The sequence below is a fragment of the Bombina bombina genome, chromosome 2 (assembly GCF_027579735.1).
Source record: "Bombina bombina isolate aBomBom1 chromosome 2, aBomBom1.pri, whole genome shotgun sequence".
NCBI classification, from domain to species: domain Eukaryota; kingdom Metazoa; phylum Chordata; class Amphibia; order Anura; family Bombinatoridae; genus Bombina; species Bombina bombina.
Window position 1 is genome coordinate 4,854,185 of NC_069500.1, and position 12,353 is coordinate 4,866,537.

The window sequence follows — 12,353 nt, forward strand, 5'->3', positions numbered from 1 at the left end:
GATAGCTAATATTTTCTTAGGTAGCGATGTATTAACCATATCTCTCCACAAGAGGGGGATCCTAAATTCCCTAAAGGGGAGATCATTCTCAATTCCTCGTAGAAATTGAGAAAGTTAAAGATGATCTATTTATCCTTATGCAAGTGCATGACCTTGGGAAAACCAAGTATGCCAAATTGAGCTTAAAACAGGAAGCTAGCTATATAAGTGAAGGCTTATTAGCGCAGATCACTGAGTCTAAAGTGATTAAATATCTTTCTCCCCAAGATCTCTTGGTCTATGACCTAGATGACAAGTGTGAAAGCTATAGCATCACAGCTAAATGTTTATTAACTATCTCCATAGGAAATAAATCAGCGAAGCACCTGTTTTTAGTTTTAAATACTCCCCATAATCAAATATATATTGGAAATGATCTCTTACATAGATATGCCATATAAATAGATTTGATTAACTCTTGCTTCTGGAGCAGGTTAAAGGGGGACCCTGAAGTATTAGATGAAAATGCAGCCCTGAACTCAAACCAGCAAATGCCATATGCTGTGAATATACAGTTGTCTAACAATGTTGTAATCCCTGCTGGGGCTGACAAATTCCTCTTATCCTTACAGGTAAAAAGAGGTCAGAAATTAAAAACTTCTGAAACATTAATATGCATCTCCCATAGAATGAAGAATCTGGGTATAACAATGACCGATACTCCTATGGTAAATATTTGAACTATTCCAATACATGTTATTGTACATAACATGACCCCACAGGATATCACCTTGTCCAAGGGAACTACCATAGGATATGCTCTAGAATCCAGTTACTACACTTTTGGATTCCAGAATAACGTAATTGGGCTAATACCTGAAGGATACTTAACTGAAGAACAGTTAATAGAACAATCCTTTGCATCTATGCCAGAAGGATTGTTTACAATTCAGTCTATTTATCCCTTCAGCTCAGAGGAAGGCATCTATAAAATTGAAGAAGCCTCCCTAGTATTTGATCAGCCGATCAAAGCGCAAGAATACTCCAATTCTCTTGCAGAAATCATAAGGAACTTGGAAGAAAGAGGTATTATCAGACAGGTGCACAGCTCTTCACAGCCCAATGGACAATGGCGTTTGTGTGCTGACTTAAGACAGCTAAACAAACAAGTGTACATGTCTGGCTGGCCTGTACCATATATTGACCAGTGCCTAGCACAGATGCAGGGATCCAAAATATTCACTGCCATTGATTGTGCACAGGGATATTGGACCATAAAGGTACATGAGGAAGACCAGTATAAGCTTGCATTCTCTTTCCAAAAGGTCCAATATGCATTCCAGAGACTCCCGTTTGGATACATAAATTCAGGACATGAATTTGCTGTATTCAAGCATAAGACTATGCCTGATGCACTGGAAAGGGGGACTTTATCTTATGTTGATGATGTTTTAATCAAAAGCACAGACTTTGAAAAACACATCGCAGAGCTTAAACACGTCCTCAGCCAACTTAAAAGGGCAGGTGTCAAATTATCCCTACAAAAAGCTCAATGGTGCCGCACTTGTGTAAACTTCTTGGGATGATGAAGTTACTTTTGAAGGGTTAAATCCTCAGAAGAAAAAGGTGGAAGCTCTAATAAATTCTAAGAACCCAACTAACTTAAAGGAATTCAGATCATTCCTGGGTATGACAAATTATTCTTGCAAATTTATTGATAATTATGCAGAATTAGCTAAACCACTACTACTACTTCTAAAGAAGGATGTGAAATGGCACTGGAGTGAGGTTCAAGAGACAGCCATCAGAGAGCTGAAGAGAAAACTCACTCAAGCACCTTGCTTAGCATACCCTGAAGGGGGGTAAACCTTTCTACTTAGAGACAGGTTACACAGATATAAGTGCTGTTTTGTACCAAAACCATGATAATGTAAGTAAAGTCATTGCTTATGCGAGTAAAACTTTATCCCCAGTAGAAATTAAATTTAGTGATTGCGAAAAAGCCCTCTTATCTACTGTATGGGCTCTACAAAATTTCTGCAGCTATATACAGGGCGACAAAATTATTGTAGAGACAACCCTCCAGTCTTTGCTATATCTGCAAAGTGAGAGAATAAGAGATGGGAACCTGTCCAATAGCTGCATAACAGCTTGGACTCTTTCCTTACAAGACTGGCCTTTAGAAATTTGCTACAAGCAAAACAAAAGGAATCCAGTCGCACAGGAGCTTGCTGAGCTCCACGACTGTACTGCTAAGGATCATGGGGAAGAGCTATTAGAAGATGATTTCCTGGAGGAACAATTGCTTTCCCCGTATAAAATATACAATGAGGACCATTGTCAAACATTACCTTGGGTATATGTTGATGGTTGTTCTTACCATGCCACTATTGATAATAAGCGCAGATTAGTCGCCGGCATTGGTATAACTTGGTTCAATGTTGAAACCTACAGAAATATTTGGGAATCCATTTGCCCAAGATCCAGTCAAGTTGCAGAACTAACTGCTGTTCTAAAAACCATTGAGATGGCTATTGAACAAGGTATTCATTTATTTGTGATCATTACTGACTCAAATGATGTGCGTGACGGTTTTGTTGAATACCTGCCATCTTGGAAAAGATATGGCATGCAAAAAACTAACAACAAACCATTCAAACATGACAAGTTGTTCTGCGAGATTGATAATCTAGTGGTGTCCATAGATTTAACCATATACTGGAAAAAGACCAAGGGTCATTCCAGGATTCTAGGTCCTGATATGGAAGGCAATGATCTTGCGGATTCATTAGCCAAACAAGGAGCCATAACTGGAGAACTCCTTAATATCGACCACTTAATGGGTGCAATTCAGGTAGAAGCCATTACCAGAAACCAGGCTAAACAACAAAATGACTAACCTTGTACAATGGAGTCAGGATTCTCCTTGTGAGGACCTGATTACTAGTCTAAAAGAAGACCCCATTATAGGTATCTTCTATAAACATATACAAGATCCTGAAAACAACCCCATCTCAAGAGAGGACGGTATTAGCAAGGAAGATCTTAGAATCCTAATGAAGTCCAGATCACAATTCAAGTTACAAGATGGTTTGTTAATTAGAACCTCCAAAACTGGCATCCAGCAATGGGTGGTACCTACCCATTTCAGAGGACTCATGCTTCAACATGCCCATGATGCTCCCACATCACATATGAAATATTGCGTGATTATGCCTTTTGACCGCATACGTTGAAGGATGTTCAAACCTACTGTCAAGGTTGTTCAATCTGTCCACAGTTCCAGCCCACTGCGCCAACGCATAGAGCTCCATTGCAGAAAAGGGGGATGGTAATGCCATGGTCAGATATCCAAATTAATTTTATTGGTCGAGTAATTAGGTCATCAAGAGGTAACCGATACATGTTAACAGTGACATGCCTATTCACTAAATGGGTAGAGTGCGTCAGTGCACCTAACAATAGTGCTGATACATGCGCAGCATTGCTCATCAACCACGTGTTTTCCTGATTTGGTTTACCCCAGAGAATCGAATCCGATCGGGGAAGGGCAGCTAGCACTAAGCTGGGGATGCAGGTGGTTTTAGTCAGAAGCATGTTAGCGTTAGATGGATCAGAAAGAGAGGGATGAAGTGGGGTGAGTTAGCTTCCATGGTTACCAGTTCCTTACATTAAACTCCCTCCTTGACCCATTGCAATCTGGATTTCGCACCCATCACTCCACAGAGACAGCAATTGTTAGGCTTACCAATGACCTACTTACAGCAAAATCCAAAGGCCACTTCTCTCTGCTTATCCTCCTTGATCTGTCTGTAGCCTTTGATACTGTCGACCACCCTCTTTTGCTCCAAACTCTCCAATACTTCGGCATTTGTGACACAGCCCTCTCATGGTTCTCTTCCTACCTGTCTAACTATACCTTTAGTGTAGCCTTCTCTGGGTCTTCCTCTGCCCCGTCACCACTTTCTGTTGGGGTATCGCAAGGCTCTGTCCACAGAACCCTTTTCTCCTCAATCTACACATCATCCTTAGGTTCCTTAATAAAGTCCCACGGGTTTCAATATCATTTGTATGCTGACGACACCAAAATCTACCTCTCTGCACCAGACCTATCTCTTTCCTTGCTAACCCTTGTCACTAACTGTCTTTCTCACATCTCTTCCTGGATGTCATCTCACTACCTTAAGCTAAATCTCTCCAAAACTGAGCTCCTTATTTTCCCTCCTTCTTCTAAAATCTCCACCCCCCCCATCTCTCTATAACTGTCGACAACTCCATTACCCCTACACCGCATGCCCGATGTCTTGGGGTCACATTTGACTCAGATATTTCTTTCACTCCTTACATTCAGTTCTTGGCTAAACCCTGCTGCTTCCACGTTTAAAAACATTAGACATTTCCTTACACAAGACACAACTAAGATACTAATCCACTCATTCATCCTTTACTACCTCGACTACTGCAACACCGTCCTCTCTGGTCTCCCTAGCTGCCTCCTAGCTCCTTTACAATCCATAATGAATGCCTCTGCTAGACTCTTCCTTACACATGTTGCTCTTCATCTGCTGCACCTCTCTGCCATTCCCTTCACTGGCTTCCTCTTGCCTCCAGGATTAAACACAAAATTCTGACTCTGACATACAAAGCCCTCAACTGCACTGCTCCCCCCTACATCTCAGACCTTGTCTCCAGATACTCTCCCTCCCATCCCCTTCGCTCTGCTCATGATCTACTACTCTCCTCCTCTCTTGTTACCTCCTCACACTCCCATTTACAGGACTTCTCCAGACTGGTTCCCATCTTGTGGAACTCTCTGCCTCGCTCCACAAGAATCTACCTGTTACGGTTACCCTTAGTCTCGCTGAGAGATGGACCGCTTAGTAGCCTGGATTCCTATTGCTGAAGAGGGGAGAAGCTGCTTTCCATAGTATTCTATATGAGTCTCGCAAATGTAGAATAATCCCCCTTAGCTGTAGTACAGCTAGGATACCCTTCTGCCCACAAAAACGAGTCAACGCTGCGATTGAGGGACAACCAAGAACTGAGGACTGGGATGCCCAGCCTGCTTTTTATTTAGGTTACATGCACACAGGGCACTCCCAGGGGGGGAAGCATAAAATCCCCCATCACACATTTAGACAAAGCCCTTGGACAGGCCACCGCAGATAACAAGTACACACAAGAAAACAATTGAGTCCTTCTTATCACCTAGCAGTGAATGCTTATCACAAACTTAATTACAGTACACAATATGCTAGGAAACCTGCCTCAGAAAATAGTTTTCTCAAAACTGAACAGAGTTAACCCTTTATGAAATGATACTTGTTACAGTTTTCTTGGAGCCCTTCTTAGGCGCTGGCTTGGCTGGTTCAGGCATTGCTGCTGGGAAATAAGTTTCTTCACAACAAAATAACTAATGCTTCTGTAACAGTGCTCCCTTTCTGTGGAACACTCTGGCAGACACGGTCTGACCCCTTTTCGGGGCAGACTAAGGCTGTCCAGACCGCTGGTTATGCGGGGCTGAGGTCGGTTTGTCTGGACAACCCGTCGGCGTTGCCATTCTGTTTCCCAGGTCTGTAAGTAATGGTGAAATTGAAGGGTTGCAACGATAAACTCCAACGTAATAGCCTGCCATTATCTCCAGAGACCCGGTTCAGCCACACCAACGGGTTATGGTCGGTGACCAGAGTGAACTCCTGCCCATATAAATAGGGAGTCAATTTCTTTAATGCCCACACCAAAGCCAAACACTCCTTTTCGACCGCTGCATAGCTGACTTCGCGGGGCAGGAGCTTCCGGCTGATGTAGGCAACTGGATGCTCCCCTCCATCTTCGCCTACTTGGCTGAGGACGGCTCCCAGCCCGAACATGGAAGCATCTGTATGGACGATAAAACGTTTGTTAAGGGCTGGAGCCGCCAAGACAGGAGCGTTAATTAGAGCATTTTTGAGAGCCTGGAAAGCCGTTTCACAGTGGGGAGACCACAGGACCTGTCGAGGTAAGTTCTTCTTGGTCAAGTCAGTCAGGGGTTTGGCAAGTGTGCTGTAGTCTGGTACGAACCGTCTATAGTACCCTGCCGTGCCCAGGAAGGCTAGGACCTGAGTCTTAGTGATGGGGGTGGGCCAATTGGCGACAGCTTCTATCTTGGCCGGCTCTGGTCGCTGCTTTCCACACCCCACCCGGTGACCCAGGTACTGTACCTCGGCCATCCCAAAGTGGCATTTTTCTGGCTTCAGAGTCAGGCCAGCAGCCCGGATCTGATCCAGAACCATTCCTATGTGAGCTAAGTGGTCCTCCCATGACTCACTGTGGATCGCTATGTCGTCCAGGTAGGCGCAAGCAAAACTCTGGAAGCCATCCAGGAGCCTATCCACCAAGCGCTGGAATGTAGCTGGGGCATTCTTCATCCCAAACGGCATTACCCTAAACTGATATAAGCCGAATGGGGTGACGAATGCCGACTTGGGGATAGCCTCCGGGGCCAGGGGAATCTGCCAGTAACCTTTGCAGAGGTCAATAGTGGTCAGGTAATTTCCCCTGGCTATACGATCGAGTAGCTCGTCTACCCTGGGCATAGGGTAAGCGTCCGTCACGGTCTTTTCATTAAGCCTCCGATAGTCTACGCAGAACCGGGTGGTCCCATCTTTCTTGGGCACCAAGACAACTGGGGAGGCCCAGGGACTATCGGAGGGCTCAATTACCCTGAGTTGGAGCATCTCATCGATCTCCTTCTTCATTCCTATCCTAACTGCTTCGGGGATTCGGTACGGAGCCTGGCGCAAGGGAGCTTGTCCCGGAGTATCTACCTGGTGGGTGGTTAAAGTAGTGTACCCTGGCTTCGGGGAGAAGGTGAGGTGTTTGGACTGTAGGAGTTGGTTGAGCTGCTCCCTTTCAGTGGGGCTAAGTCGGTCTCCTATCTGAACCTGAGCCACTATACCTGTGGGGAGACTCTTTTCTAATAGGTCTGGAATGGGTAGACTGTCGGGGCCTTCCTGAGGGGAACAACATACGGCCATCACGTTCTCTGGTCGCTCAAAATATTCCTTGAGCATGTTTACATGGAATGTCTTTCTAAGATTGTTGTCGTGGCAGCTAGCTATCACATAAGTGGTGTCTCCCCTTTTCTCTACGATCTGGTAGGGGCCCTGCCAGGACGCCTGCAATTTGTCTGTCTTCACCGGCTTAAGTACTAACACCTTTTGTCCTATGGTAAAGATTCTCTTTCGGGCCCCCCGATCGTACCATACTTTCTGTCTTCTCTGGGCCGACTGGAGATTAGCCCGCACAGATTTGGCTAATTGCTCCATTCGGTCCCTGAGTTCCAGCACGTATGGCACAATGGGGACACCGTCAGTCTCCATCTCTCCCTCCCAGTGCTCCCGGATCAGGTTTAGGGGTCCCCGTACCTTTCTTCCGTAGAGCAACTCGAAGGGAGAGAACCCTGTCGTTTCCTGGGGCACCTCCCGATAAGCAAAAAGGAGGTGCGGCAGGAAGCGTTCCCAGTCTCGGTATTCCTGAGTGAACGTCTTGAGCATTTGCTTGAGGGTCCCATTGAACCTCTCACACAGCCCGTTCGTCTGGGGGTGGTATGGGGAGCTCAGGAGGGACTTAATTTTGCAAACCTGCCAGAGTTGTTGGGTCAATTCAGCCGTAAATTGGGTGCCTCGGTCGGATAGGATTTCTTTTGGAAATCCTACCCGGGAGAACACCTGTACTAGTGCATTCGCTACCGTATCCGCTTGTATGTTGGATAGGGCGACAGCCTCTGGGTACCTGGTAGCGTAGTCCACTACGGTAAGAATGTAGCGCTTACCGGAGGGACTAGGGGTAGCCAGTGGTCCCACTAGGTCAATAGCAACCCGGCTGAAGGGTTCCTCTACAATGGGCATATTTACTAGATGGGCTTTAGGGTGATCGCCTCGCCTTCCTACTCGTTGACACACATCGCAGGTGTTACAGTAAGTTCTAACGTCAGCGTGTACCCCTGGCCAAAAGAACGTGTGAGTAATGCGGTGTAGGGTACGGGTTACAGCTAGGTGGCCTGCTAAGGGGATGTCGTGGCCTATCTTGAGGATTTCTTGACGGTATTTGTGGGGCACTACCAGCTGTCGCCTACGCTGTCCCCTTTTCTCTGTCCAGCGGTATAGTTTCCCTTTTTCCCATAAGAATGTTTCATTATCTGCCCCGCCCCCTCCGGTCTCTGCTCGTTCCCGGTACTTTTGTAAGGTCGGGTCAGTCTTAGACTCTGTCTCGAAAGCATCTGGGGTGTCCCAGGGTATGGGGCCTAACATGTCAGGCAAGGTCGGGGTAGGTCTTACCTGTGTCTCCCGCACTGGTGAGAGTTCTCGCTCCGTCCGGGCTTGGGCCCGTGTAGTCACTGGGTCCGCCTCGTTGTTGCATACTGGAGCATAGGCAGAAGTCATGGGGCCCAAATCATTGCCCAGTAGTACTTCGGCAGGTAAATTATCCATTATGCCCACGTTCACAGCCCCCTTTCCCGCTCCCCAATCAAGATGCACTTTAGCTGTTGGAATTTTGTACACATCCCCCCCCGCCACTCTAACGGCCACAGTCTGTCCAGATCGCTTGTGCTCCGGCACCAAATGACTCTGTACCAGCGTGATAGTAGCCCCTGTGTCTCTCAATCCCTCGGTAGATCGCCCCTCGAGCCATACCTTCTGCCGATGGTGCTGGCGGTTATCTGAGGCAGCATATACAGGGTCCGCCTCGTGAAGCGGCCCCAAATATTCCTCCATAGGGGCCTCTTGGTTAACACAGAGGGTCCGGGCCGGACGATATGCCCCAGAGGGGTAATTGTAATTCCTGGGTGTCTGGTGCGTATTAAGGGGGCAGCTAGCCATGAAATGCCCTGGTTGTTTGCATCGGTGGCAAGTCGGTCTGGGACGCTCAGAGCTGTTATTGGGTGGTCCTGAGTGTCGGGCGGGCCCTGCGGGCACCGGGGCTCGGAATTCAGCACGAGGGGGTGCACGGTAAACCTCTCTGGGTTCGTGAAGACGGGAGTCATAATGTTCATCGGCCAATTTGGCTGCTTCTTCTAAGGTAGAAGGTCGCCTGTCTCGCAGCCATTCCTTCCCTTGCTGTTCCATGCCATTATAAAAATGTTCTAAGAGAAACAATTGTAAAATTTCCTCACCAGTCACCGCTTTACTTCCGCTCATCCAGTGATTTGCCGCTCTCCGCATTCGGTGCGCCCATTCCATATGGGTATCGTTAGGCTTCTTTTTCGTGCCCCGAAACTGTCGGCGATACGCGTCCGGAGTTACTGCGTACTGTCGCAACAGTGTCTCCTTAACTAGCTCATACTGTGTCACTTCCTCAGCACCCAGAGTACGAAAGGCTTCCAGGGCTCGCCCGGATAGTTTCCCAGACAATATCGTGGGCCACTCCCTGTTGGGAATCTGGTGCAGGGCACATTGCCTTTCGAAGTCCGCCAAATATTCATCAATCCCTGTCTCGCTCTCTAGGAAGGGTCGAAATGCCGCATAGGGTATCTTGGGCCTCCCAGCATTTTCGACAGGGATGATTACCTGCGGGGCTTCAGCATTGCGGTGTGCGTTCGCTAGGTTGAGTTCGTGGGCTCGAGTCTCTCGTATATCCTTGTCCGCTTCCGCCATCAACTGCTGTACCAATTCCATGGAGGGGTTCGGCCCGTACAGTGAGAGCCTCTCCCGAACAATCCTGGTTTTTTCGTCACTAATCGTGGTCGGTGTTTCCGCCATTGTGAAGCTCTGATCCAGTTCGGTCAATTCTGCGATCAGCTCTCTCCTCGGCCGGTTGCTGGCATACCCCCCTCTGCTTTCAAGTAAATCCTTTAGGGTTGTACGCTTCAATTTTTCGTAAGCGCTCTCCATCCGTTCTGTACCTCTCCTAGGAAATCCAGGAAAAATCCCACCGCTGCCGCCAAATGTTACGGTTACCCTTAGTCTCGCTGAGAGATGGACCGCTTAGTAGCCTGGATTCCTATTGCTGAAGAGGGGAGAAGCTGCTTTCCATAGTATTCTATATGAGTCTCGCAAATGTAGAATAATCCCCCTTAGCTGTAGTACAGCTAGGATACCCTTCTGCCCACAAAAACGAGTCAACGCTGCGATTGAGGGACAACCAAGAACTGAGGACTGGGATGCCCAGCCTGCTTTTTATTTAGGTTACATGCACACAGGGCACTCCCAGGGGGGGAAGCATAAAATCCCCCATCACACATTTAGACAAAGCCCTTGGACAGGCCACCGCAGATAACAAGTACACACAAGAAAACAATTGAGTCCTTCTTATCACCTAGCAGTGAATGCTTATCACAAACTTAATTACAGTACACAATATGCTAGGAAACCTGCCTCAGAAAATAGTTTTCTCAAAACTGAACAGAGTTAACCCTTTATGAAATGATACTTGTTACAGTTTTCTTGGAGCCCTTCTTAGGCGCTGGCTTGGCTGGTTCAGGCATTGCTGCTGGGAAATAAGTTTCTTCACAACAAAATAACTAATGCTTCTGTAACACTACCCTAGTTTTGAAAGCTTCAAGCGCTCCCTAAAGACTCTACTGTATCTAACTGAATTAAACCAACCAACTGAAATGAGATCCTGTCAGGGTTTTTTCCCTACTTTGTTTGCCATATGCTTCTGGCAGCCATTTTACTCACCTCTCTTGCTGACTCTGGTTCATACTGTGTGATGCTGCTCATTTCCTGCACTTCCTTTTATGGCCAAACTGGTGTACATCATCAGTGTGAGACAGGATGCAGTCTCAGAATTGTGATGTCATCACTTATTATTTAAAGTGCCTCTGTTCAGTATATTTTGCCCTTGCGTTGTCTCAGACCTGTTTGTGAGAGTTCCTGTGTATTACCTGGCTGTCTGACGTCCTTCCTGGTTCCTGATCCCTGGCTTGTTCCTGACTCTGCTGTTTTCCTTGTTCCTGATTCCAGCTCATCTGACTATTCGCTTTGGCTCCTGAGTTGGCTCGTCTGACTACCAGCTCTGGTTTTGATTCCTGGCTTGTTATTTGTTTTGTGGACTTTTTATTATTTTTTGCTATTAATAAAGGTGTGATTATTTTTGCACTTCTCGTCTCAGTCTGATTCCTGGCACCCTGACAGACCCATGTCTGAGGTGGCAAACCCGTTCACATTTGGTGTGGCAGGTCAAAGATAAACCCCACCAACAAAAAGAGGTCTGTTTCTGTCATCTCCCAACATGACCTTACCTGCATCAAATACACGACTGTGCGCCTGAAGTCTGATAAAAATATGTTGTATCCCCCTCTTTCCTAAAAAACTCTTCTGTTATTTGCAGCTGCTCCCTTACCGTATCTTCAATATCTTTCAGTACTTTCCCAACTGCTTGGTTTACGTTTTATAATCTGTGCACTAGTGGTTGCTAATTCCCACTAGTGCACAGATTACTGGTGCATATGCCTACATGTCATGCACATAGTCTTGCTCTGGTTATAAATCTGACTTTATGGTTCCTACTTCTCACTAGTGCACAGATTACTGGTGCATATGCCTACATGTCATGCACATAGTCTTGTTCTGGTTATAAATCTGACTTTATGGTTCCTACTTCTCACTAGTGCACAGATTATAGGTGCATACGCCTACATGTCATGCACATAGTCTTGTTCTGGTTATAAATCTGACTTTATGGTTCCTACTTCCCTCTAGTGCACTGATTATAGGTGCATACGCCTACATGTCATGCACATAGTCTTGTTCTGGTTATAAATCTGACTTTATGGTTCCTACTTCCCTCTAGTGCACAGATTATAGGTGCATACGCCTACATGTCATGCACATAGTCTTGTTCTGGTTATAAATCTGACTTTATGGTTCCTACTTCTCACTAGTGCGCAGATTATAGGTGCATACGCCTACATGTCATGCACATAGTCTTGTTCTGGTTATAAATCTGACTTTATGGTTCCTACTTCCCTCTAGTGCATAGATTACTGGTGCATATGCCTACATGTCATGCACATAGTCTTGTTCTGGTTATAAATCTGACTTTATGGTTCCTACTTCTCACTAGTGCGCAGATTATAGGTGCATACGCCTACATGTCATGCACATAGTCTTGTTCTGGTTATAAATCTGACTTTATGGTTCCTACTTCCCTCTAGTGCACAGATTATAGGTGCATACACCTACATGTCATGCACATAGTCTTGTTCTGGTTATAAATCTGACTTTATGGTTCCTACTTCCCTCTAGTGCACAGATTATAGGTGCATATGCCTACATGTCATGCACATAGTCTTGCTCTGGTTATAAATCTGACTTTATGGTTCCTACTTCTCACTAGTGCGCAGATTATAGGTGCATATGCCTACATGTCATGCACGTGGTCTTGTTCTG